This window comes from Mandrillus leucophaeus, unplaced genomic scaffold (assembly GCF_000951045.1).
Source record: "Mandrillus leucophaeus isolate KB7577 unplaced genomic scaffold, Mleu.le_1.0 Scaffold557, whole genome shotgun sequence".
NCBI classification, from domain to species: Eukaryota; Metazoa; Chordata; class Mammalia; order Primates; family Cercopithecidae; genus Mandrillus; species Mandrillus leucophaeus.
In genome coordinates, this window is record NW_012105997.1 from 1,420,396 (window position 1) to 1,444,883 (window position 24,488).

The 24,488-nt window shown below is 43.9% G+C and overlaps 1 long non-coding RNA gene across 1 annotated transcript in view; it reads right to left on the reverse strand.

Annotated features, from left to right (window-relative positions):
• Window positions 1-15,053: 15,053 nt before the first annotated feature.
• LOC105552443 overlaps window positions 15,054-24,488 on the reverse strand; it is a 34,092-nt gene continuing 24,657 nt past the window's right edge. The window contains exons 4-6 of the long non-coding RNA XR_001008008.1: window positions 18,197-18,365; window positions 17,316-17,603; window positions 15,054-15,856 (exon numbers count right to left, since the gene is read on the reverse strand). This is a non-coding gene — a long non-coding RNA (uncharacterized LOC105552443). The remainder of the gene's footprint in view (window positions 15,857-17,315; window positions 17,604-18,196; window positions 18,366-24,488) is intronic.

The following is a 24,488-nucleotide window of genomic DNA, read 5'->3' on the forward strand; positions in this document are numbered from 1 at the left end:
GCTTCTCCATCAGCATTGCTGTTTTACCTTGCACTTTTATGTTATGGAGATGGCTTCTTTTCTTAAAGCTCATGAACCAATCTTTCTTACAGGCTTCAAACTTTTCTTCTGCAGCTTCTTTACCCTCTCAACCTTCATAGAATTGAAGAGAGTTAGGGTCTCATGGTGGATTAGGCTTTGGCTTAACAGAATGTTGTGACTGGATTGATCTCCTATCCAGACCACTCAAACTTTCTCCATATCAACAATAAAGTTGTTTCACTTTCTTATCATTTGTGTGTTCACTAGAGTAGCACTTTTAATTTCCTGCAACTTACATTTTCCTTTGCATTGACAATTTGGCTAAGTTTAGCATAAGAGGCCTGACTTTCAGTCTAAGTCATCTTTTAACACATCTTAATCATTTCTAACTTTTGATTTGAAATGTGAGATATTCAACTCTTCCTTTCACTTGAACACTTAAAGGCCATTGTAGGGTTATCATTTGGTCTAATTTCAATCTTATTGTGTCTTAGAGAAGTCCAAAAGGAGGGAGAGACAAAAGAATGGCTGATCAATGGAGCAGTCACAACACATACATTTATCAATTAAGTTCATTGCCTTATATGGGTGCAGTTCATGACACCCCACAATAATTAGAAGAGTTTCATTAAAGATCACTGATCACAAGTCATCATAACAGATTTAATAGCAATGAAAAAGTTTGAAATATTGCAAAACATCACCAAAATGTAATACAGATAGGAACATGCTGTTAGAAAAAAAGTGGCACCAATAGACTTGCTCCATTTGTAAAAAAAAAAAAAAAAAAAAAGCAACATCTGCAAAGCCCAGTAAAATGAGATGTCCTTGTCCTCTCCACCGTTCTCCTCCTCCATTAGGAATCAATACTTTTGCTATTCTTCTAGAACAGGCTGAAGCCAATCCCAAATTTGAATTGAGATTGGAATTGCCCTAATACAAGTTACATTGTGCATATTTGACCTCTGTGCATTATTCGGAACCAAGGGCTATATCTCTATTTATTCAACACTTCCTTGACACCCCTCAAGACCTGCTGTTCTTTTCTTCACGTGGGTCCCTGGTATATCTCACTAGGTTTACTCCCAGAATTTAGTGTCCTACATTGATCTTGTGTATTGAAAATCTTTTATCTTCTCATTTTCCAGCTAATTATTAATGGAAGATAAGAAAATTTTTGATTTGTGCATGCTACCTTTCTTTAAAAAGAAACTATTAACTACTTTCTTTAAAATATTCTCTTAGAGTTTCTAGATATGGGTGCAGTTTTTTTTATCTCTTCCTTAATTTTATTTCTCCTTACTGTCTTATCACACCTGCTAGAACTTTCAGAACAATGATCGTAATGATGGTGATCGTAGCATCCTTACCCTGATCTTGACATTAACTGCAGAGTCTTTGAAGGACCTTCATTAAATGCAATGTAGCTGCTGATTTTCTATTGTTGTTATTGTTCTTTTTTTATGTCAAGGAACTGTTCTATTCCTAACTTATTAAGTTTTTATCAGAAATTGATGTTGAATTTTATCAGATGCCTTCTGGGAATCTATTGAGGTTTTACTTCTTTTAATCTACGGATGTGATATATTTTATTAATAGATTTCTGAATATTAAAACATTATTATATTCCTAGAATAGACCTATATGGTATATGAAAATGTTGTTTTCCACTTGCTATTTGCTATATATTATTTAGGACTTTTTGGTTTTTGATTCAACAGCTATGGACACATCTCACCAGGAGCCAGTGCCGTGCACTACTCTTACTTCACCCTCCAGGGAGCTGGGTCTGGAGTTTTCTGACACTTTTTCAAATTTTAGATTCAAGCCCCAGATCGTTCTGTGAAATGTACCAGGAAGCATTCTCTCCCTGTGCTTCGCAATCATTCATATAGCAGGATAATTATTTGTTCTTACAAAAGAAATCCCTCACTTCCAAACTCTGACGGATTCTAAAATCAATCTGAAAGACCAAAATACTGAACATAGAGGGATCGACACAAGAAATTAATATGAAAGTATTGCAAAACTATAACTATTAAACCTAAGACAACTTTCGAAATTTTTCTCCGTGGTTATTACCCTGTAGAAATACGTGAAAATTTATATTTCCTTCAGAAAAACGTTACATTTCACTGATAGTTTATTACCACTGTTTTAATATGTAGTATTTCTTTATAGCTTTTATCACCATTATTTATAGTTTTATTAATTCTATTCTCTTCCTTTATTTCCTCAATCATGGTTATTGAATTCCTCACTTCTCCATATTTACAGTTTTTTCTTTTTATCCCAAATAGATCTTTCAGTGGTTAAACTTTTCTAAGGTGTATTTGTTTGTTTTTAAAGTTCTTGAATTTATCAAGTTTACTTTTTCCATGTTTTGTTTCATAAATTTCTCTTTTGTAGTGTTTATTATTTTTTAAACATTCTTGAACTTAATATCTTGGATTTTCTAAAACTATAAAAATAAGTGCTTATTAGAGGTTTTTATTGTTGTTTATTCTTATTTACTAACAGATATAGTTAATCTGATGTATTTAACTCTGAACTGACTTTGGGCTTCATCTTTAATTTTTATATGTCTTTGTTTTTTAAGTATCCTTGAATTAGAGACTTTATTTAATCTAATACTGGGGGAGTATTATTTTAATTTTTAAGTGTATTACAGTTGGTGGTAATTTTTGTTATTAAAATTTGTGTACATTTTGTTATAGCTACAAATATGGTCTGTAGAGTTTGTTACTTAAGAGATTTCATTATGTTTTTCTTTGTAATTAAGACATTTTGATCATCAATTTTTACAAACATATTATGGACATTATCCTCATTCTTTGCATGGTACAAAGTTTACTACCCCTTATTAAACACAAATCAACTCTATTTGCTATAAGTTATTCAGTTTTTAATCTCTCTGTTTAATTTTGTTCATTCATCTTGTCCTATACTGACCGTGGCATATGAAAATTACTCACTGGGTTAATCATGTTTTTGTCAATTCCTTCTTATATTTTTATTTTTACTTTATATATTCCTATAATTATATTTCACACATATGGGTTTATTATTCATATATACATTCACGGCACATTTTGCTTTTTGTTTATATGAAAATCATTGAAACTGTTTCAACTCTTAATTTGATATTGCTTCTACTTTTCAGTTGCTTGTATTTACCTGACATGTCTTTGTCCAACCCCTATTTTCCAATCTTTCCATGTCTTTTTATTTTATATGTATCTTTTGTCACTAGACTTTAATTCAACTCTGCTTTTCAATCAAGCCTGCAAATCTGTCATTTGAGGAATTTGGCCTCTTCACATTTATCACTGGACTTATTTCTATTGTGCCTTATTTTTTAATACGTTCTTGTTGCTTCCCTTTATTCATCTTTTGCTAAATAATTGTTTCCTTAGCTCTTTTTTCCTTCGGTAATTTTCAAAGAGTAACTCCTGTTTTTATTCCATGTGTGGTTATTTCTACACCCCTTTTTATAAACACTTTTTTTTTTTTTAGTTACCGTTAACACCATGATATTACCCAATATCTCTTCCCAAGGAAAACAAAAGTTTAACGCACATTTACTTTTTCTTTCCCTATCTCATTTGTCAACTTTTGTTTTTATTATCTAATAGCTAGAGTAGATAATCAATACTTAATCATTTGCATAACATGCATTTGGCTCTTAATAATTGTATTTTGTACTTGGGTTGCTTTTTAATCATATGAGTCACAGTTATTTCAACTCTACATACCTTGCTGGTTTTGCTGTTTACCTCTTTTCTTTTAGCTATGACTTCCCCATCCTTCCATAGCTGGCTGCAGAGTATCTTCAATACATTTTTAAAGAAGGGTACATGAGTGTTATATTTTTGAGGTTCTTTGCATATCTGAGAATGTCCTTTGCTGTAGCCAATTCTAATCAACATACACATAATGTGCACCTTCCATGTGTCTGGCACGTTGCTAGGTCCAAGGAAGAGAGAATTAATGAGATAGCATAAATCTTTACAGTCCTTACCTTATGCAGTTTGCAGACTAACTGGATGCTACCTAAAAATGACACGTTGTCAGGGTAGAAAAGACTTGCATCAAAATATCGTTCTTAAAAAAACCTCTGTAAACACTTACTCATTGTTGTCTAGTCTTTATCATTGCAGAAAAATTTATCCACTATCCAATTTGTCTCAAGGTACAGATGATCATGTGAGATGGGGGATATTGGAATTGAATTTTTTTCAGGTACAGTGTTCAGGTAAATAACAAAATAAACAAAACCATTCATAATCTCAAGCAGAACAGAATATGAGCTCTGTGTTCCAATAAAAGTGAAAACGGATTTGGTCTTTTTGTAGGTAGAGGAAACTCATAGTGGTTTGAGTTTTACTTCTTCTTAGGTTGATTTTTTTTAGCCTGCATGCACATTTGTTTTCAACATTAAAATTCAAGTTCCACTGATTGTGTTTGGTACTCATAAAGCCCTTTTGATTCCTCAGAGATAACACTGGCTTCTCTGTTCACTGTACTCTCTTCTTCAGGAATTCCCATTATACATACATTGGATCTCTTGACCTTCCAGGTCTCCTACTTAATTTTTTATCATTTTATTTATTTGTCACTTTTTTCTGAGCTTCTCCGTATTCTCAGGTTTATCTTCTATGTCGATGAATCCATTGTCTACAATTAACTGCCCACATTGCAGTTTAAATTTAGCAATTATTTGGAAACAGCCTTCGAGGGTCTTGCTTTTTCCCCTGCAAAAATAAATGCCAGTTCTGATTTCATAGGTGCAGTGCCACCCTAAATTTTGTGAAAAATAGAAAAGAGGAACTTTCTAGAATTTTCTGCTTCTTGCTGCTACCTCATTTCACAGAGCAACATTTGTTCTGAGTCCTTAAAACTTCTGATTGTTTTATCATAAGTCACCATTATTTGCTTATCTTTATAAAGAAAGGTTTCTTTTGCCCATTTTAGAGTTATCATAGTTTCTGTAGCTAGATCAATATTTCAGGCAGACACTAAAGGATATAGGAAAAGTTGAAGGCTCTATACTTGCTCTGTGAGGTTGCTTGCCCAGCAGGGTGGCTGTGGAGGGAGCAGTGCCGGGGCCCTTCTGTGGAGGTGCTCTCCTCTGTCTGAGAGTGTCTCTCCACACTTCTGGGAGCAGACTTTCACTTCTCTGCAAGGTATGGCTGTTGGCAGGGTCCTCATGTGCTCTCCTGCCACGTCAGTCCCCAGTCCAGCCCTTCTAGCTGGGGAACAACACTGCAGGTCTATGGGGTCTTTCCGAGAGAGTTCTCAAATGCACTTTCCTTCTTTGATGGGAAGACATGGTTAGGGTCGATCCTTCCTTCCTTGTTGTCCTGTGTGCCAAAAAAATTACAAAATCTTGAGTTTCCTGTTCTGGGGATGCTACTGTAGGGTGCAGCTCCAACTTTGGGTTTTCACGACTTTCTCATGTCTCTAGTCTTTTCCATGGGAAGCTTGGTAGTCAGGATGGGGAGAGATGGCAATCACAAGCCCACCAAAGGCACCAGGGCCCAAACCCACCTGAGAATGAGGAGGAGGGGCCAGGTTGGGGGAGAGGAAGTGCCTCGCTGCCCGCTCCTGCCCCCAATATGTAAGACAGGCTGCTGCTCCTCAACCCCAGGAGGGTCCTGAGCCCACCCAGCCCAGCATAGGGGAAGAAGGGCCCTGTGGGCAACGTGGGCCAGCTCTCCTAAAGGAGCTGACCTGTGGGGTCTGAGAAGGAGAGCTGACTCCAGCCTCTGCCACTGAGACCATTCCTGCTTCCACTGTCCTCTGGGGCCCAAGTTCCCCAGCTCGGAAGGAAGGAGGGTGGGAGTGACCAGGCTCTCTGGCAAGGCCTTCTGGCCCGACTCGGGACCCCAGCACTCATTGCAGCTCCCCCAGCCCAGCTCGCTGCATCAACAACGTTTTCCCTCTCTCTGTAGGGAGAACTGGGGATTCTTTCATTAAGAAACATGTTTATGTTGGCCTCTCTGACTCAAGGAGCAACAGAAGGCAAAGACGAGCGACTTACACATCACAGTGAAAATAAAATTTCCTCTAGACAGTCAACGGCAACACCCTGAGAGCAGGAAGGTAAATATGTACTTTCTCCTTGTCCTCTCTCATTTTCCCCTTTTGTGTGTTAAGAAGTCCCTGTTTTGCGTGGCTGGCAGGAAGGCGTTGCGTGGGAACGCCTGCAAATCTGCAGGACCCGGAGAGTGGGGGCAGCGGCATTCTTGATCTCACTCCTATCGATCGCCTCTAATGAGCGCCCGTGCAGCTGCGGCTAATGGTGGTGCGTCTGGTGTTAAGGGCAAGTGTGGGAGAAGATTATCAACCCAAGGGGCTTCACAGTTGCCGGACTGCCCAGAGCCCTCGGGGCGAGGATGCACTTGAGAGGTCACTGAATCAAATGAGGGAAGATTCAGTGCCTGCCGCCGGAAGAAATGCAGCAGGACTGGAATTTTTTTTCCAACAGAGACTACAGGCATCAACAAAACCGTTACCTTCTGCTAGTCATTAGTCCCTGACCCTTTGCTGGATAAGAAGGCTCCTACCGGAGCCACCTCGTCCTAATTATGACTCATCAGACGGCAGCAATCCTACCCAATTAGTGGGGCTTAAGCGAGGGGCACTTGATGGAACAAGGGTCCGAGACCCGTGTGAACCAGGGAAAGCTGAGGGCCTGATCCAATGCCCTGCACCCTGAGTCTGCTCTTACCTGGGGGGCCAGGCTGCCATTTGATCTGACGCACTTGATATTTCATTCACTGTGTTGCTCGCCACCCCCCTCAGAGATCTGACAGGGGCCAGATGAGTGGCCATAAGAGGAGCTGAGGCCAGCGGCCTTCAAGGGACAGCTAACCGGCAGATCCCATAGAATGCTTGCAGTCAAATGTCAGCACAGAAAGGGAGCCACAGGTATTAGACAAGATAAAAAAAAAATGACTGTCGAATGCCTTCAGGGGTCCGGCATGTTGCACATTCTGAACTTTAATAGCATAATGGAGTAATTGCAGCTGGGAAAAGAACTCAGACCCAGCAGGAAGGGTGAGCACACTGAGGCTGGGAAACGCAGGCGGCGGGGAGGGGGCAGGGAGTGACAACGCATGTCCCATGCTTTGCAGAAATGCCCAAACCACTATTTATTTTAACGCGGTAAATAAGCAATTTAAATATTATCCTAGTTCCATAATAAGTAACATGGTAACGTGATACCCTGCAGTTATAACAAATTATTTATTAGGTTTTTTAAAATTCTAAGGCAGCGTCTTTGTAACTGGGAGATTTACATTGGGTCAGATCATTAAAAATATGGGTGTGGATTGGCCCCTGCCGCGTGAGGGAACATTGATCTCTGAAACACGACTGACAACCACATTCTCTTTGTCAGCTTTTCCTACAGGAGCAGAAAGGTCTTTAAAAGTGGTCACCCCACAAAATCACCACACACACCCAAAACCCACCCTGTATGCTTCCAGCCCCTCTTCGTGTGTTTAGCAGAAGGAGAGAAAAATAACCCAAAAGACCTGGGCTGGTTGCCCCAGAAGCCGTTTCAGCTGTAAGCCCTGGCATGTGCACATTCAAAATCATGCCGGTGTTTGTTTCCAGGGCACCTGAAAAGCAGGTTGGGAAGCATCGAGTTTAGTGAAGACCACATTCAACTTTCTCAGGACCCAACATCATTAAGGGCATTAACCTTTACCGATGGAGCGAAAAAGATAGTGGGGGCTGAGCTGGCCATTATTAATGAAGATGAGCCTTCTTACGAATATATTAATTAAATTTTTATTTCTTAATTAGATCCTTACATATCTAGCTTAGGAGTCCTTTCTTTAGCTCAACGTAAGATACCACTGAACTTACCAAGAAATAGAAGGAGGGACTCCTGACCTCAGCGGTTCTGACAAAGTCAGAGAATATTGTGGGCCAGCATGTCTGTGATTAGGAACCAAGTATGAGAGACAAGTAGGGCTGTGGATCCTCACAAGGGGAGTCCTGGGTGCTGAGATGATCAGGGAGGACAAGCGGTGAGCACGTGGGCAAAGCAGAGCACGCTTAGGAGCAGGCAGAGGATGGGAAAGGCTCCAAGTGCTAGCATAGAACAAGCTGAGGTGTGGGGCCAGGAGCACCTGAGGAGGGCATTAGATAGTACATAGAGGGTGTTCCCAAACTTATCAACAAAGATCACACACCCACAGAGCAGGGCGGATCAAAATATGGAAAGAGAAACCCATGACTGAGCTCTTTAGTATGTGTGTTTTTCTCCTTTTGTAAGCTTTCTATAATGCACATACATTACTCAGAATGAGAAATATAAGTTTATGGAAAAAACTACACAAACTGTGAATGGGCACATTCAGCTGCATAGAAGAACAAGTGTGAGGTCAAGAGGCAGCTGCGGCCAGACGTCGGAGGCCTGGAGAGTCAGAGGGAGGGGTCACAGCACAGCCACAGGCTTTCCCAGAGGCAGGCTCAGCATTGCAAGGGTCAGGGAGCCCCCACATGGCAAGACTCTGAGTCTTGTCCTCTTGTAGATCCAGCTCATTCCAAAGCCACCACCCCATGGCTGCCACTGAGTGACTTGGGCTCTGTCCACCCTGCTGCAGAGAGCAGGGACACAAATGACCATTGGAAAGGATGAAGTTGGTGGCATGTGCGGTGTTTCTAATCAACACATGGAAAGCGGAAGTCAGGTTCAGGTTTGTGGTCTATGCAGAGCATCTTCACGTGCCTAGTGCTGAGTTGGGCATGGGAGCTCATGGGGTGGGGAGTGGGGGCTGCAAGAGTGCAAGGCCAGATCTCTGCCCTCAGGAGCCTGAACTGTCTGGGGAAATTTGCATTCTCCGCACTCCTTCTAGTGCAATGAGCCAGGTAAACCTCCTTGTTGGTCCAAATCTATGACACAAAGCCCCACTGCGCAATTAGATTCTCATCTGCTAAAGCTCAAAATGACCCAGGGTTCTGTGTGTCCCTGGGCTCCTAGGTGACCACAGTCCTCATGAGTCCTCCTGTGTGCAGAGGTACATCATCTCAGACCTAGTGCAGGGGGGGCTCTCAGTCCACAGAGAACACAGCATCAGAGTGTGCAATAGACTTACTGTTTGTGATCACACGCCAAATGTCACAAGGCTAATTACAGGAAATAATCTATCCAAAAGCAGTCCTTGCAAACCAGGAGATGCTTGGTCATGCAATAGTGAAGAGAGCTGCTCTGGGTCTTGCAGAGGGGTAGGCTCCTGATCCCAGCTCAGCAAGATGAATGCCAGTTAGGATGAGCCAGCCTGCCTGGGCTCCTCTCACCAGCTGCAAGCCACACATCCCTGCCCATGCTGGCCTGGAAAGACAGGGTAGATGTTGAAGGCCACTGAAGGGGCCCCTCGCCCTTCTTAGGATTCTCTCTTTCCTCTCTTCAATATATTCTGCAGCCTGGGACATTGCTCAGTTGACTAGCGGCAACCATCAAGGTACAGCCTTGGTCTTATCAGAAGGAGTGGCATGTAGGTAAATGGACACCCAGTGGAAGAGGATACAAAGGCCACAGCAAGACAGTGAGGGAAGAGAACCAGAGACTTCTGTGCTGACTTCCCAAGCTGAGTCAGGGAAGCACCCTCCAGGACATGTGAAGATGAGTCACAGGACATCTACAGGACAGGCTGCAGTGGTGCCTCCCCACACCTGGACCAAGACCAGCCAAAGTTCAGTTCAAGGGTCATTGTTGGAGATGCCCAAAACAGGTGAGGTGAACACCACAAGAGTGGGTCCCTTGTTGTGCACCTGGTAACTAAAGAATGTCCCTTCCCAACCAGAAAGAAATGGATCAAATAATACAGAGGCCAGGAATTCCCAGCCACAAACCCACACTTAGGGCATGCAATGGAGACTCTCTCTTCTGATTTCTCACTCATGTGAGCCCCTAGTTCTACTTTAATGGCAAGTTAATTAAGAATTAAATGAATCTAAGAAGCTGTGACCATATAGAGTTTGTCTTGGCCAAGAAGGTAGCTAGATTTCAAGATCCTGAAGGGATTCCACTGCGCATAGAACTTTTTGGATGGGATAAAATTTTCACAACAGAATGCATCTACTGTCATGTTATTCTTGATCTTTTCATTTTGTGGTATTGTAAAACCATAGAGAATCGACAAATCTTAGCTCTGGAAAGAATGTTAGAAGCTAGTCAACCCAATTCCTTTAGTTAACAAAAGGACTTGCCCAAGGTTCCAAGAGCTGGTTGGAGGCAGAGTAGAGGTTGTCACTGGTGTCTGGAACTGGGATCCTCCCTGCCTGGCACAACCAGGAAGGCTTCTGACACCCAGGACCTTACTGCATTTCAGAAGACACCTACAGTCTTGGCTCCAAACCCAATCGGCCTTGACATTGATCTCAGCTGTGCAACCTTCTGCCACTCAGAACTCTGCCCACCATGTTGGACAGGGAAGCTTCAGAAGGTTGCGTGGTCCCAGGCTCTGGCCCTGCTGACCTCTTCATGTGTCCCCTCCACTTTCCCATTCCCATGCTGTCTCTGATCCACATAAGAGTCTCCGAACACTCAACGATCCTTCCTGTTTCTGCACCTTGCTCACACATGCCTCTCTACTTGAATGTCCTTTTCTCTCTGCACAGCCTGGGTCCTTCCAAGTCTACACCAACATCCAAAAAGTAAAGTATGACCTTCTCTAGGAAGGCTTTCCTGACACCTCATACCTCCCTAGCTCCTGGCAAGCATGGATTCTCTGTAGGGGAATGATGAGCACTGCACTGAATTCTAACTGCAGGACCAACAAGACTGTGATTCTCTTGAGGGTAAAGATAGCTTTTATTCATTTTCTACACTTAGCATCCAACAAATGCCTGGTCCAAGGGAAGTGCTAAATAATTGACAAATGGCTAAAAATAAAACTAGCATTTACTAAGGGCCTATTATATCATATTAACTCATCCAATCTTCATAATAACAACATATAAGATATATATGAGTTTATGTACAAAAAAAACTGGGGTTCAGAAAGTTAAAACACTTTGACGGGGTTTATAGAGCTGGTGCCCACAGGGAGCCAAGGTTAAGAGGCCAGGGTGGCTACCAAGTGCAAAGAAAGAAGCTAGAAGACAGGGTTCTAAAAAGGCCTGTCACAGAACTGCCTACTTCCTTCTTACAGCTGCACTGATTTTTCACAATCTCTGACTAAATCCGTGATCTTTTCTAATAATACACTATGCTGAAAGGATGGCCAGAGAATACTGCAAACTAAAAAATAACTCCATTCTGCGGACCATTTGGGTTCATGCAGAAAAAAAAATCAATAGTTTGCAAAGAATTTTTATTATATTCCATTATTACTATATGTCAAGTTAAGTAAATGTGAGCAGGCTTCAGCCAAACCAACTGACAGGTGGTGGAGGGGAAAGGTATTGGCATTTCAACATGAAGAGCTCCACGGTTTCATCTCAAGATAATGCCAGTGGATAGGAAGCTCAGTGCAGAGAAATCCAAGGGACGGCTCTTCCCAGACATGGGATTCTCTCCACATCCTTCTTGAATAGCCTCATTGTGGAATCCACAGGTAGGCCTGCTTCAACGGGTGGCCCACATGGGTTCTGGGTGGGGAGGCGGAGCTGGAAAGCAAATCTTGGCATCTGGGATCCTATTTTCCCATTATAGTTCATAAAAAAGTTAGGCCCCAAACAATGACAAATAACGATTAAGATCACAACCGGCCAGGTGTGGTGGTTCACGCCTGTAATCCCAGCACACCGGGAGGTCAAAGCAGGAGGATCATTTGAGGTCAGGAGTTCGAGACCAGCTTAGCCAACATGGTGAAACCCTGAAACCCCGTCTCTACTAAAAATACAAAAATTATCTGGGTATGATGGTGCACGCCTATAATCCCAGATAGTCAGGAGGCTGAGACAGGAGAATTGCTTGAGCCTGGAGACAGAGGCAGCAGTGAGCCGAGACTGCGCCACTGCACTCCAGCCTGGGCAACAGAGTGATACTCCATCTCAAAAACAAAAAGAAAAAAGAAAAGATCACAATAAAAACGTTTAAAATTTAAATTTTTAGGTGTAGTGGGATCCCTGTGATAAAACTGTTCTATATTTGACAGTGATGGTGATCACACAAATATACAAGAGGGCATAGAACTAAACACACACACAAGTAAGCACATGTAAAATCTGAATACAGTCAGTGGGCTGTATGAGCGTCAGTATCCTGGCTATGATATATACTGTGGTTAAGCAAGGGTAAAGCAGATACAAGATCTCTCCACATTGTTCCTTACCATAGATGTGACACTACAGTGAACTCAGGATAAAACATTTTTCTGAAAAACTAGTCATTACTCAGATTAAGATTCTGGATGTACCAGCACCATTGTGAGAGGTAACCAGTTGGCTGAGTTGTGTGGTCACAGCATTTGCAATGTCACAGCCAAAGAATTGTTTTGCTGTGCTCTGTGCTGGGACTCCCATTTACATTTTCCCAGACCTTTCCTTCCCACGGCACTGCTCTGTAGTCAGATGTAGTTCCCTGAGAGCGGACCACCAACAGCCCAGGCCAAGGCTGAAATGGCAGAGCCTTCCTCTGCATCTGGGCAGCCTGTGATGCACCAGGTCAGGCATGGTGGGAATGGGAGGACTTCTGCATACTGCATTCTTCACTCTTAAAAAGCAGGCATCATAGGAGTACGGGCAAAGCTGCTGAGTTTTGTATTTTTAGCATCAGAAATGAAGCCAGCTGGAGGGCGTCCTTGCACACCCATCATAGGAGTAGAGGAAAAGCCACTGAGTTTTGTACGTTTTAGTTTCAGAAGTGTAGCCGGCTGGAGGGCATCCCTGTACCTTCTTCCTTCTTTCTCTTCCACGTAGCTTCTTTCTCTCCACATCTCAAACCCAAAGCCCAGCCCTCAACCCACTAAGCAGAGTGGAAAGGTCCCTCATTGGGTCCTTCTCTGGGTGGTGCTCTTCTCCCCAGCCTGTGACAGACAAGACCAAGACTGGAAATTAGGATAAAACAGATTTCAACGTAAAGATGCTGGGAACACTGTCAAAGTCTATCGCCCTCAGGTAGTGTGGGTCACACATATTCCCAGCTTCCCAAAACCTGCAAGGAGGAGACACCACATTGCCAGACCTTTAAAAAAAATTTTAGGCCGGGCGCGGTGGCTCAAGCCTGTAATCCCAGCACTCTGGGAGGCCGAGACAGGCGGATCACGAGGTCAGGAGATCGAGACCATCCTGGCTAACACGGTGAAACCCCGTCTCTACTAAAAAAAATACAAAAAACTAGCCGGGCGAGGTGGCGGGCGCCTGTAGTCCCAGCTACTCAGGAGGCTGAGGCAGGAGAATGGCGTGAACCCGGGAGGCGGAGCTTGCAGTGAGCTGAGATCCGGCCACTGCACTCCAGCCTGGGCGACAGAGCGAGACTCCATCTCAAAAAAAAAAAAAAAAAAATTTAAAAAAAGACAAAATAAAACCCTATTTATAAAGCAAATGACAAATCAGGCCCAACCAAAGACTGTGACTTCCAATTGCAAAATAGCTGTTTGTAACTTGAGGATTTCACCGGGTAAACAACGGCCTCTGTTAGGCTGACTTCGATGCTCAGTCCTCTCACATTCCCATCACAAGTTCTGAATGCTTTTGTTTGTGTTGCAATCTTCAGGGCCCCTACCATGGCTGGTGCTTTTGGAACCTTTCCAATCCTATCGTTTGAATCTGTCTCCTGCTTATGGGCAGCAAAAACACAGTAAAAATGTGCAGTACATCCTGTTTGCAACAGGAAATGAGTCTAAGACCCATGGCTTAAGAGAGCAAACACAGGTTCCCAGGCTAGCACAGACCCATAATCAGCCTGTCTAGCAACTTTGGTAGAAGTTAAGTAAAAACTAAAATGGCTCCCAATATCTTCCTGATCACGCTGAAACCACCAGGATTCTCTGAATTACAAGTGACAGAAACACAACTCGAACTAGCTTAAGCACTAAGGATAATCCAAGGCCTGAAATAACTGAGAAAGTCCAGGGGTGGAGTCAGGAGCCAGCCTCATTGGAGCCTGAGGATCAGCCCTGCCAGGTCACGTTGTGCCCTCCAGGCCGGCTGCCTCCTGCCTGGCTCACTGGCAAGCAGATCACTCCATCGCTCCAGGCGTTGGTCCTTAGAGTTCCTGATGAGTGAGAAAGCGAGCATCCCTCCTGAGAGCTCCAGTGCAAGCCCCGAGAAGGACTCTGTATGGCCCAAAGGAGGTCGCGAGCCAATTCTTAAGGTGATCACGGAGGCTGCAGAGATGGAGGACTTCAGTTGGCCATAAGGGGCCAAGAGCCACTCTGGGGCTTCCCAGCTTGGGAGTGCAGATGGAGGGGCGTCTGGTATTAAAGGTGAATGCAGAAAAAGGAGGTGTCCAGTTAACCTTCGTATCTAAGCAAGATTCTTTCAGAATGTAAAAAGTGCTGAAATATGTAGATCTATGAAGCATGCCTACAATTACTGACGGCCGGTTGGAAGACAAATTTCTGTAAGATAATTCAGAGGTAGTTCTATTTTTAAACTTAAAGTTTCCCAGTTCCCATTCAGATTGCATTTTAAAAATATAGTTTCAGGGAATTTCATTTTAAAGGAAAAGGTGAAACCCAAAACCACTTGCTTTAAGTTTTAAATGGAGGTTTCTGGACATGTTGGTGACTTTATTTCTTTATTTATAGACTCAACCTCATTGTCTGTTACAGTGAAAATGTACTGTGAGATCCAACTGCCATGGATAAAAAGATTTCAGTCCTACAGTTCCTGGAAAAAAAAAAAAATTCTATTTTGTTCCCAAGTCCATTCATTTTATTTATAAAAGAGGAAGCCATACGAAATACACAAGTACTGATTCTCCTGTTTTGTTTAAGAAGCTTCAAGTTTATATCGAGATAAAGTATTGCAAGGAATTTGCTTAAAGATCACTGATTAACACAAATCATCTCTTGTTTGCCAAGAACACGTATTTAAAAATGAGTAATTAAAATGAACCATTTTTTAAATATTTTATGAAACAGTCCTGGTCAAATTGCTTAGAGAGACCATACGTCACCTATAGGAATTCCCCACCTTCTGGACTATGGAAGTGCCCTCTGATAGGAATAAGACTTGAACAAGTGAGGACTCACTTAAAAATTTAAACCACCAAGACTCCCATGGAATGTTGGGATTTCTTACTCATCCAAACTCTCTTGGTGACAATGACAGAAACAGAACTCAAACAAGCTGGGAGAGAGGAGAGGATGCTTGATAAATAAAACTGGCAAGTTACAGGGGGTCGTGGGGACAACAGGATCTGAGAACTGGATGCAGCCAGGCCCCTTCCATGCTCGCTGCTACCTAGGTCGATTTTGTTCCCTCAGTTGAGCTTCTCTATGAGGGCAGGACCATGGCTTCTGGAAGCTTCTGGGCTCATATTCCAGCTCCACAACAATAGAGAAAAGATTTGCTTTAACTCTCCCTGCTTTGATGTGACTTAGATTCAACTTTACCACATGCCCCAGGTCCAGACCTGTCAGATGACCAGAAGAATGGGGCACTGTGATTGACTCAGCCTCAGTTCCACCAACCCACATTCCAGAAGGAGACGGTATGTGGGGTCGGGGAAGGTCTGTACCACCACCTTAGGTCTAGGCAAACAAACAGGGATCCAGGTTAGGACTTAGCATTAGAGTAGTGCCACTCAAAGTCCAAGGAGCAGTGAGGTCCGCATGCTGTTCTGTCAGTTATGAGTCCATGCCAAGACAAGGAGCTTCACCAGCATGTAAATCAGTACACTGCCTCCTCTATTGAGGAAGTCTCACTCTCAAAAAAAAAAAAAAAAAGTCAGTTCAACCAAAAACTGTGTTCAGAGACCTATTTGGCTTCGTGCTTTTGAGTGATGCTTCTGCACAGTACCCTGAAAGGTACTGGAGATGCAGAAATAAATCTCACGCACGCACATACACACATACACACACACACACACACGCACCATTTCTGATAATCTGGCAAGAGAGAAGGGCATATACACAAAAAACAGTGCAATAATGGCTGATGAGCATAAGATCAAGGTAATCATGGCAAACCCCTGAATGAAGGACCTATGATTTCATTCAAAACAGAAAACCTGTTCAATGGAGCCCTCTAAAGAGCTTCTATAGCAAGACAGTGCTGCCCTGTTCTGGTGATCTTGTGGGTCCATCCCGAACAGGACCCCAGGAGAGACGATCGGCAGGAGCCCAGTTAGGACTTTGGCCCTGAGGACTGAGTAACCTTTGGTCCTCACCCTGTGCTCCAGCACCACAATTCCAGCTCTGGATTCCAACTTGTCCTCGCTGCTGAAGCTCAGGATCTGACCTTGAGCTCTCCTCTGCTTTCAGACATGAAAACCCCTCATGGACCATTCCGGAGCCATGCCAGAAAATTACCCTTGCTAATTACAATGAAATAAAGAGTACTTCTGTGCCAAGCAGCAAGCCTATGCTATCTCTACAGCAACTGTCAGGGAAAAAGCAATCCAGAGTCGCATTAAAAGAGGGAACTGAAAGTATTGTGCTCTCTCAGGAAATTGAAAGAAAATTCACATCTTTACTTTTGTCTGCCAGCAGATGTCTTTACCTTGGAGGATGTCCTTTCTGCCTGCAGATGGGTCAGGTAGCGGAGGGCTGGCTCAAGCCAACAAATGCACTTAAATTCCCCGATTCTCCAATCTCTCTGAAGAATACTTAATCTTAATGATATTTCTTGCAGATACACATTAATTCTGCATTGTTCCAGTCACAGAAAATGCCATCTTCCTGGACGATGGTATTAAAAATTCACTTCATGTTTCTGTTTCCAAGATTGAGTCTTTCTTTCTTTTGTCAGGGACACTACTTTGTCGCTGGGGTGCCAGGCTTCCTCAACCTCTGCTATCTCCCTGGGTTCTGGTGTTCTCCTGTCGTTACCCAGTGGCCCCTCCAAAGGCTTTGCATCATGCTTTCCCTGCCCATGGCATTAAAATGGCCCTGGTTATTCCTCTTCGTGCCAAGAGCAAGCTGGAAACCACCTTGGTAGCCCTCAGAATAGACCACAACTGCCCCCCTCTTCTTAAGGGCCTTTGCAACGATGATCTCCAATTCTAACTTCTTTGTGCCATTCTAACTAGTCCCTTCTAACAAGAGGCAGAGATGCAGATAGAGACAGAGAGACAGAGACATACAGAGAGAAAGAAATATCACCTTAAAAAAACCAAACAAAATTCCGAGACGCACCAGGAAATACTCAGAATCTTCACTAACCAATTTTCAAGTCTTCCTTTCCTGGTATCTTAACTGCTTCAGGGTTTTCTCTCAGCCAGGGAGCTGTTAGTACAAAACAAAAACCATAAGAAGAGCATCGGTAACAATGCAGGACAAATTAGCAGTCAATGAGCATAATTTGTATGAAGCTCTCTCTGATTAAGAAAACAATACTTTGTTGCCTTCATTTCACAAAATTATTCCAATAGAAGGCTGCATGGAACAGAAAATCCAGTGCTGAATCATGAAAGGCAGTGGATCAAGGTCTTTCATCTAGGAAATCTTTAGCTAAAAAGAGAGAGAGCGAGAGAGAACATCAATCAGATATTATTTCCAATTATTTTTCAAATTGGAACAGAGAAAGAAAACACACACACACATAAGCCTGACATGGTGTTACTTGAGTTTGTTGCTGGAAGGAAAGTCCTTGCTTATATTGAAGTAAAGTTCTGAAAATAAGCAAAGAACAGATTTATTGATTTTGGGGGAGTCTGGGTGTAAAAAAGAGAGAGAATAAAGAAGTGCTCTTTGCCCGCTCTGTCCAAATGACATCCCAAGTGGCCTCCCTAATGGTGGGGGAGGGGAGGGGGCAGGTGCCTACCCGGGCACATGGACAGAACTGCCCTTAGGCTAGGGCTAATGGTATTGGCTGAGCCCTGCTGTAAGCCTCTCTTTTCTAATAGCCAACTTTCTATGTGCGAGAAGACAGACAGATATTGATTGGTCCAAATGCCCTTGAGTTGACAACATCTGAAATGAAAATCCACAAGGCTAGCACAAACTTTCTGCAAGTTCAATTTCTAGAATCTGATTATGACACTGGACTGTGAAATCATTCACACATGTAAAAGGCCTCTCTTTTTTGTACCCCCATTTGGCACTTGTAATTGGAGGGAGTTAAGTGGCTTCATCAAGCTTGTTATTCAAATATCCAACAGAAAGAGGCAACTGCAGGCTAATCTTGGGGTGATTAAAGGAAGAAACGCTCTCCCGCTGGTGCAGGGCTAATGTCAGCAATGAAATGGACCAAGGCCTCACACCACTCCCCACCTGAAAAAGGAATTACACGCAGCTTAAATACACAATCTCTAAAAATCTCATGCACAGAGCTGCTTTCTGAGTTATTTCAGAACACCTACAGAGAAACTCATGATTTCATTACCCATGCATTTGGAGGGGATTAGAGCCCCCATTTTGTGGTCCCCATTACTCTATCACAATTAATTACCTTTTTCCTTTTCCTTCCTCTCCCAAATAAGATGCTGAAGCTGCAATTCACAATTGTTAAAGTCCTGGGAATAGCAAGGTTTGCAGTACTCTATCCAGCTCTTATTAAAACACGCCTCTGTATTCTACAAATTCCTCTTGATCAATACATCGACTGCAGTATAAACCTTAAATAAAGCACTATTACACTTGAAGTACGCACTGTTCTTGTCTTAGTAGGTTACTTAGAAGCATAAAAAGGCAAAACCTTTTGGAATTGGCATCTGGACATTTGTGCCAAGGAAACTGCAGATGGAATACACATTAAATTTATTCCATCATTGATTGGAAACGCTGATCCTTTATGGCTTCACGTTTCTTTCCTCATTAATCTTAGTTAACCCTCTCAAAACAACGCCAGCTTTGTCGGTCCAAGTATCTAAAACCCACCATGCAGAGAAGGCAGCTTTTTAAGAAGGGTTTGATTCCTAGCATGAGTAAATCAGCCAACAATCCCTGTCTTAGAAAATGCCACTGCTTTCTTTTTCAAAATATTAAAACAAGAAAGAACAGATTTCTGCACAACTCGGGGTTGGGGGGATAAGTGGAAGGCAGAAGAGAAGGGGATGTTAGCAGAGCCTGGTGGGAAGCCCATGGATTGCCAGAGAAGAGATGAGCAGGAAGCTCGTGGACTTGTTGCTACAGCACCAGCCACGGGGAGTCATTTTCAGCACACATCCAATGTCACCCATGACCAGAACCTGGCGCAGCCAGGAACTCTGCAGGTCAATGTTTCGTGACTTCTACAGCTCAAGGAGAGGTGCTTCCCAGTCAAATATACGTCTGGGGTTTGGGGATAATGCAATGGTTCTAAACACAAAAGGAATACTCTCAGATGTAATGATTGTGTTCCCTGCACCCTAATTTGGCCAACTGATATGATACTAACTTTCCATTTTTCTGTCAAACAGAAAGAAATGCCTGGAATCACTATTTCCTTGCCCACAGCAATATAGGGGCCTTGGATAAGCCTCATGCTTATCCAACAGCTGGCCCTAAACTGCCCTACTGCCCCTCGGAACAGGCCACAGCTGCCCTGTTCTTCCTAACAGCCTTCCAAGAGTGTGCACCAATCCTGACCTTTTTATGTCTTTCTTGCTGGTCCCTTCTAACAAGAGACAGAGAGAAAGAGGGGAAGAAAAGAAATACTATGAAAACTTGGACACAAAATTCTTAAGGCTTCTAATTCTAGAAGAAATAGAGAATTCCTAGAAAGAAATAGTAACAATAACCATCTGTTTATTACAGCAAAAATTTTAAAATATTTAATGAAGGACATAAAACCCTCTCTGCTGCCATGAAGCATGCATTTAGCTTACTGCAGCCTTATGGATGGGGCTCCAGAAGGTAAAAGCCCTTTTTGAATCCATGAAAAGATCAACATCTGAATATATATTAAAGATAAAGTCTAAGAACGTCATAAAAGGCAGAAAAACACCAGCCTAACTTCTAGGTGGATGCAGGAGCCACTGGTCCCCACGGAGGGGACAGAGCCCTGGGGAAGGAGGTGCTAAATGGATTACGCTCACACTGCATCCACATAGGCCTGGTTTTCAATAGCGGGCTGTCTTATGGGAAGGGAAATATAAATCTCCCAACCCAGAAGAAGATGTGATCTCAGCAGAAAATGGAAAACAATAGCTGGAAAGTAATACCAGGACTTTCAGATGAGATACAAAAAAGTTAGTCCGCATATGACTTATCTTCATGCATCTAGACATTTGAAAACAGCTGTTCGGATCATTCCTGAGTACTTTGATTTAGAAAGGCCCCCACATGCCCAGAATCAGCCTGGGGCACAGGACAGGAACAGCGTTCGCCCTGGGACTGACTAGAACCCATCTACCCAGTCACTGCACGCCATCCCCAACAGAGCGCCATCTGTGGGATCTGTCAGACTTCCCTCCCCTTCCAAGCAGAACTGAAGGGCAGTTAAGAGTCACAGTCGTGGCTCTGAACTGTGGCTCTGTCATCTTCTGCCCAAGTGACAAGCCCTCGAATTTCTGCACGCCTCTGTCACCTCCACTACAAATGGAGATTCTGTCTCCTACCCAGTAACCTTTTGGCCCTCAGAACAGCCCCCAGGATGCTCTAAAAGGCCACGCCCCTCCATCGGCACTTGTATTCTTCGTCACACTCTCAGCTCCGGATGGTTTCTGTCTACTTCCAAAGAAAGAGAAAATCAGCCATTATAAGAACAGTCAACAAATGAGCATCGAGATTTGAAGGCTGTTCCAAAAAGTGAGTTTGAATGTTTGAGCAATGCTCCACTTTGGTGGGGTCACTTAGGCTTCCAAAGTGACTCTGGAAAAGGTTACAGGTGTCGAGGAGCTCCGGCCTAGCTGTTTGCAAAGTCACCTCTCTGCCTTGACCTGAAAGTCAGAGCTTATCAGAAACACCCAAACATCTGAAAAATTCTTCTGTTTCTCCAACTGTGAACCAACCCACCGCCAAATGAGTGTGCCAGAAGACAGCAAGGATCCAATTACAAACCATTTACCTGTCGTGCCTGTCCCATTCATGAGGTCCCAGCTCTGTGGCCCAGTGTTTGCTCTGCTTTATGAGCGGCATTGACAGAAGGCCCTGCCCAGGCTGGGTCCTGATGACAGGCATCCCTCGTCACACTCCAGTGAACTCTTCTGACAGAGTCAGGACCCCTGGGGGCAGAATCCTGTGACCTAATTGAGTGGCAATCCCCTTTCAGCCGTGTCACTGCCACCAGTAGGGCCCTGGGCTCTGTGTAGCCACCTCAGACAGTCTCTCCCCAAGCCAGGCTTGGGTCCCCATAGCCTCTCCTGGCTGAGTGAGCGGGAGCTGCAGTGTGGCCGGCTGCTCACAGCAGCTTGGTCCAGTTAAGCCCTCCACGCTGGGCCAGCTCCACACTGGGGACCAGGCAGAACCTGCACTTTGCCTTCTTAGAGGAGAAAAACACTTTTTGGATTGAGGACAAAAGATCCGCTGAAAATAGCCTTCCTGTGTTTTCACATGAAAAAAAAAACAAAAAACAAAAAAACCTTGAAGACAATGAGCTTCACCAGACGCAGCCAAATTCCAGGACAGAACCCTCCCCACCGCCCCGCCTCCACCGCAGCCTCCTTCTGGCTTGTCCTTTGTTTTTTTCTAATTTCATAGTAATACACACTTTTGGTAGGAAATTCATAAAAATGAAGAAAGAAGAAAAATCTAAGACATTTATAATTCTAATTCTTCTTCCCAGAATAACCACAATTTTTGGTATATTATTCTAATTTTTTTCCATGAGTATAATATATTTTTTTTGTTTTTTAAAACAAAAACACAATTATACCCTACATGTCTTTTTTTGGTTATGAACATAGTCTGAGTGACTTTCAAGTTTTTAAATATTTTCTTTCCATGGCATTGAAAGGGTGCAGAGTTGTAGCCCTGTGTGTCTGCCCAAATAAATGCCATGTATTGAGATAAGTCATGCCATGAGAAACATCCTTACCAGCCCATGATTATTTCTTCAAAATTCATAAAGAAGGATAAATTCAGAAAGAACTGGTTTAGTTCAACTGACATGCATTTTTTTTTTAAGCAGGAAAATGCTTTTTAAAAAATAAATATATAAAACAAGTGGCAGCTGAGAGCGGTGGTTCACGCCTATAATCTTAGCACTTTAGGAGGTCATAGCAGGAGGATCGCTTGAGGTCAAGAGTTCGAGACCAGGCTGGCCAACACGGCAAAACCTTGTCTCTACTAAAAATACAAAAATTAGCCAGCCGTGTTGGTGCACAATTGTAATCCTTCCTCCTCGGGAGGCTGAGACTGAGAATCTCTTGAACCTGGGAGACAGAGGTTGCATTGAGCTGAGATTATGCCACTGCACTCCAGCCTGGGCAACAGAGCAAGACCCTGTCTGAAAAAACAAAATAAGTGAATAAATAAAATGGCAACCTCATAAGTTAGAAACTTGCCACACTGTTTTTTGAAACACGCTCCCACAGGAGCTCCTTGATCTCCCCTCTGTGCTGCTAACACCACCTTTCTCAGGGGCCATGAGTGTGGCTGGCACTGTTTCTGCTTCTCAGTGTGGCCTCTGCAAGAACCACCACCCAGCATCACCCTGAGCAGAGCGACCACTTTGCTTACAGCATCTCTGCTTTGCTTACAGCATCTCCTCTCCAATGCCGGGGGCAGAGGAGCAGTCCTTCTGGGTAGGAAGAAACCCCTCTGCCAGCCGTTACGGCCTCTGTCCAGGGTCAGCCTCCCCCTGTTCTGGGAAGCCTGCCCTCCCATCTCTTGGTGGAGATACGGAACCTGGGGGTGGGGTCTGCTCAAGGCAGGTGGGCTCCTGAGATTTACTTAAGGTGGCAGGGGTGGGTGGGGGGGAAACCCAAACTCAGTGTAGTTCAACCTGCGTCTCTCCATGGCCTCCCCGTCCCTCTGAGGGATGCTGCCCAGACCTGCAAGCCAGGCGTTCGAGGCGTCTTCAGGCATTAGGGACATCTTCAGTCTCTCTCTGTGCCTCTCTCTGCCTCTTTCACCAATCAATAGCTTGGCCGCAAACCCCTACAACTTTCCCTTCGGAATATTTTCCCGGAGCTGGTGGTGTGATTATCTGGCACGCAGAGTGCTTGGCATGGCTCCTGGCAATACGCATTCCCCACAATTCTGTACCAATTGGCATACACATGTGTGTAGGTGTGCATGTAGATGGATGGATGTTTCCACGCACGACAGCCTTCTCTGGCTGCCCTCCTGCCCCCACTCTTTCTCTACCTGGACTCCAGCTTGGGGTGGGGAGTGGGAGGTTTGTTTTTTTTTCGTTTTGTTTTCTGTTTTTGTTTTTGTTTTTGTTTTGAGATGGAGTTCTGCTCTTTCGCCCAGGCTGGAGTGCAGTGGTACAGTCTCAGCTCACTGCAACCTCAGCCTTCCAGTTTCAAGCGATTCTCCTGCCTCAGCCTCCCAAGTAGCTGGACTACAGGCACCCACCAACATGCCTGGCTACTTTTTGTATTTTTAGCAGAGATGGGGTTTCACCATGTTGGCCAGGCTGGTCTCAAACTCCTGACCTCATCATCTGCACGCCTCGGCCTCCCAAAGTGCTGGGATTACAGGCATGAGCCACCGCACCCAGCCAAGTCTTTTAAGCTATCAATCTGAGTACTCATTCATCTGCTTAGACCTTTCAGTGGCTTCCTGTCATCCCCAGGGACAAGTCTCGAATTGCTCACACACCTTACAAGGTCCTCTCGATCTGTTCCCACCACCTCTCCAGGGTCACCTCTCCATTTTCCTCCAATGCTCCTCCCCCACTATGACCTCTGCACACTGGTCTAGACAGCACTGTCCACCATGTAGCCACTAGCCACACGCGGGCATTCAGATTTAAATTTAAATTAATTAAAAGTAAATGAAATCAACATTCAGTTCTTCTGTTGCAATAACCACACTGCATGCTCAGCTACCATCTTGGACAGCACAGAGGAAGAACATTCCCAGTGTGACGTTCCCTGGACAGTGCTGCTCCAGACCTAGAGAATACCATTCAATCTCTCCAAAGAAGCATGGTCTCTCCCCTGGTAGTTCTGCCCCTACATCTAGGGAATCTGGGAAGACATCAGTGAATCGTTGTCAACATCAAACCCCATACTATGTTGGTAAGCATCATTCTTCTTAACGTATCTGGCTGGTTTTGTTCCTGAACTGTTTCATCAGTTCTTGGGCGAAAGACTCCAAGTGTAGTAAGTGGAACACCCCTTAGCCTGCCTGATGGCAAATTCCACTTTCTCAGTGTGTGTTTTCTAAAGCAAAGCTCCCTCCACCTATTTAATGCCCCAGTCTGTCCTTGCAGGTGTCCCCATCAGCCTAGGTGCAGGTGCATCACACAGGGTGCTTCATCTTTCTGAATACACCCATGGAGCCCCGTGACCCCCAGAGACT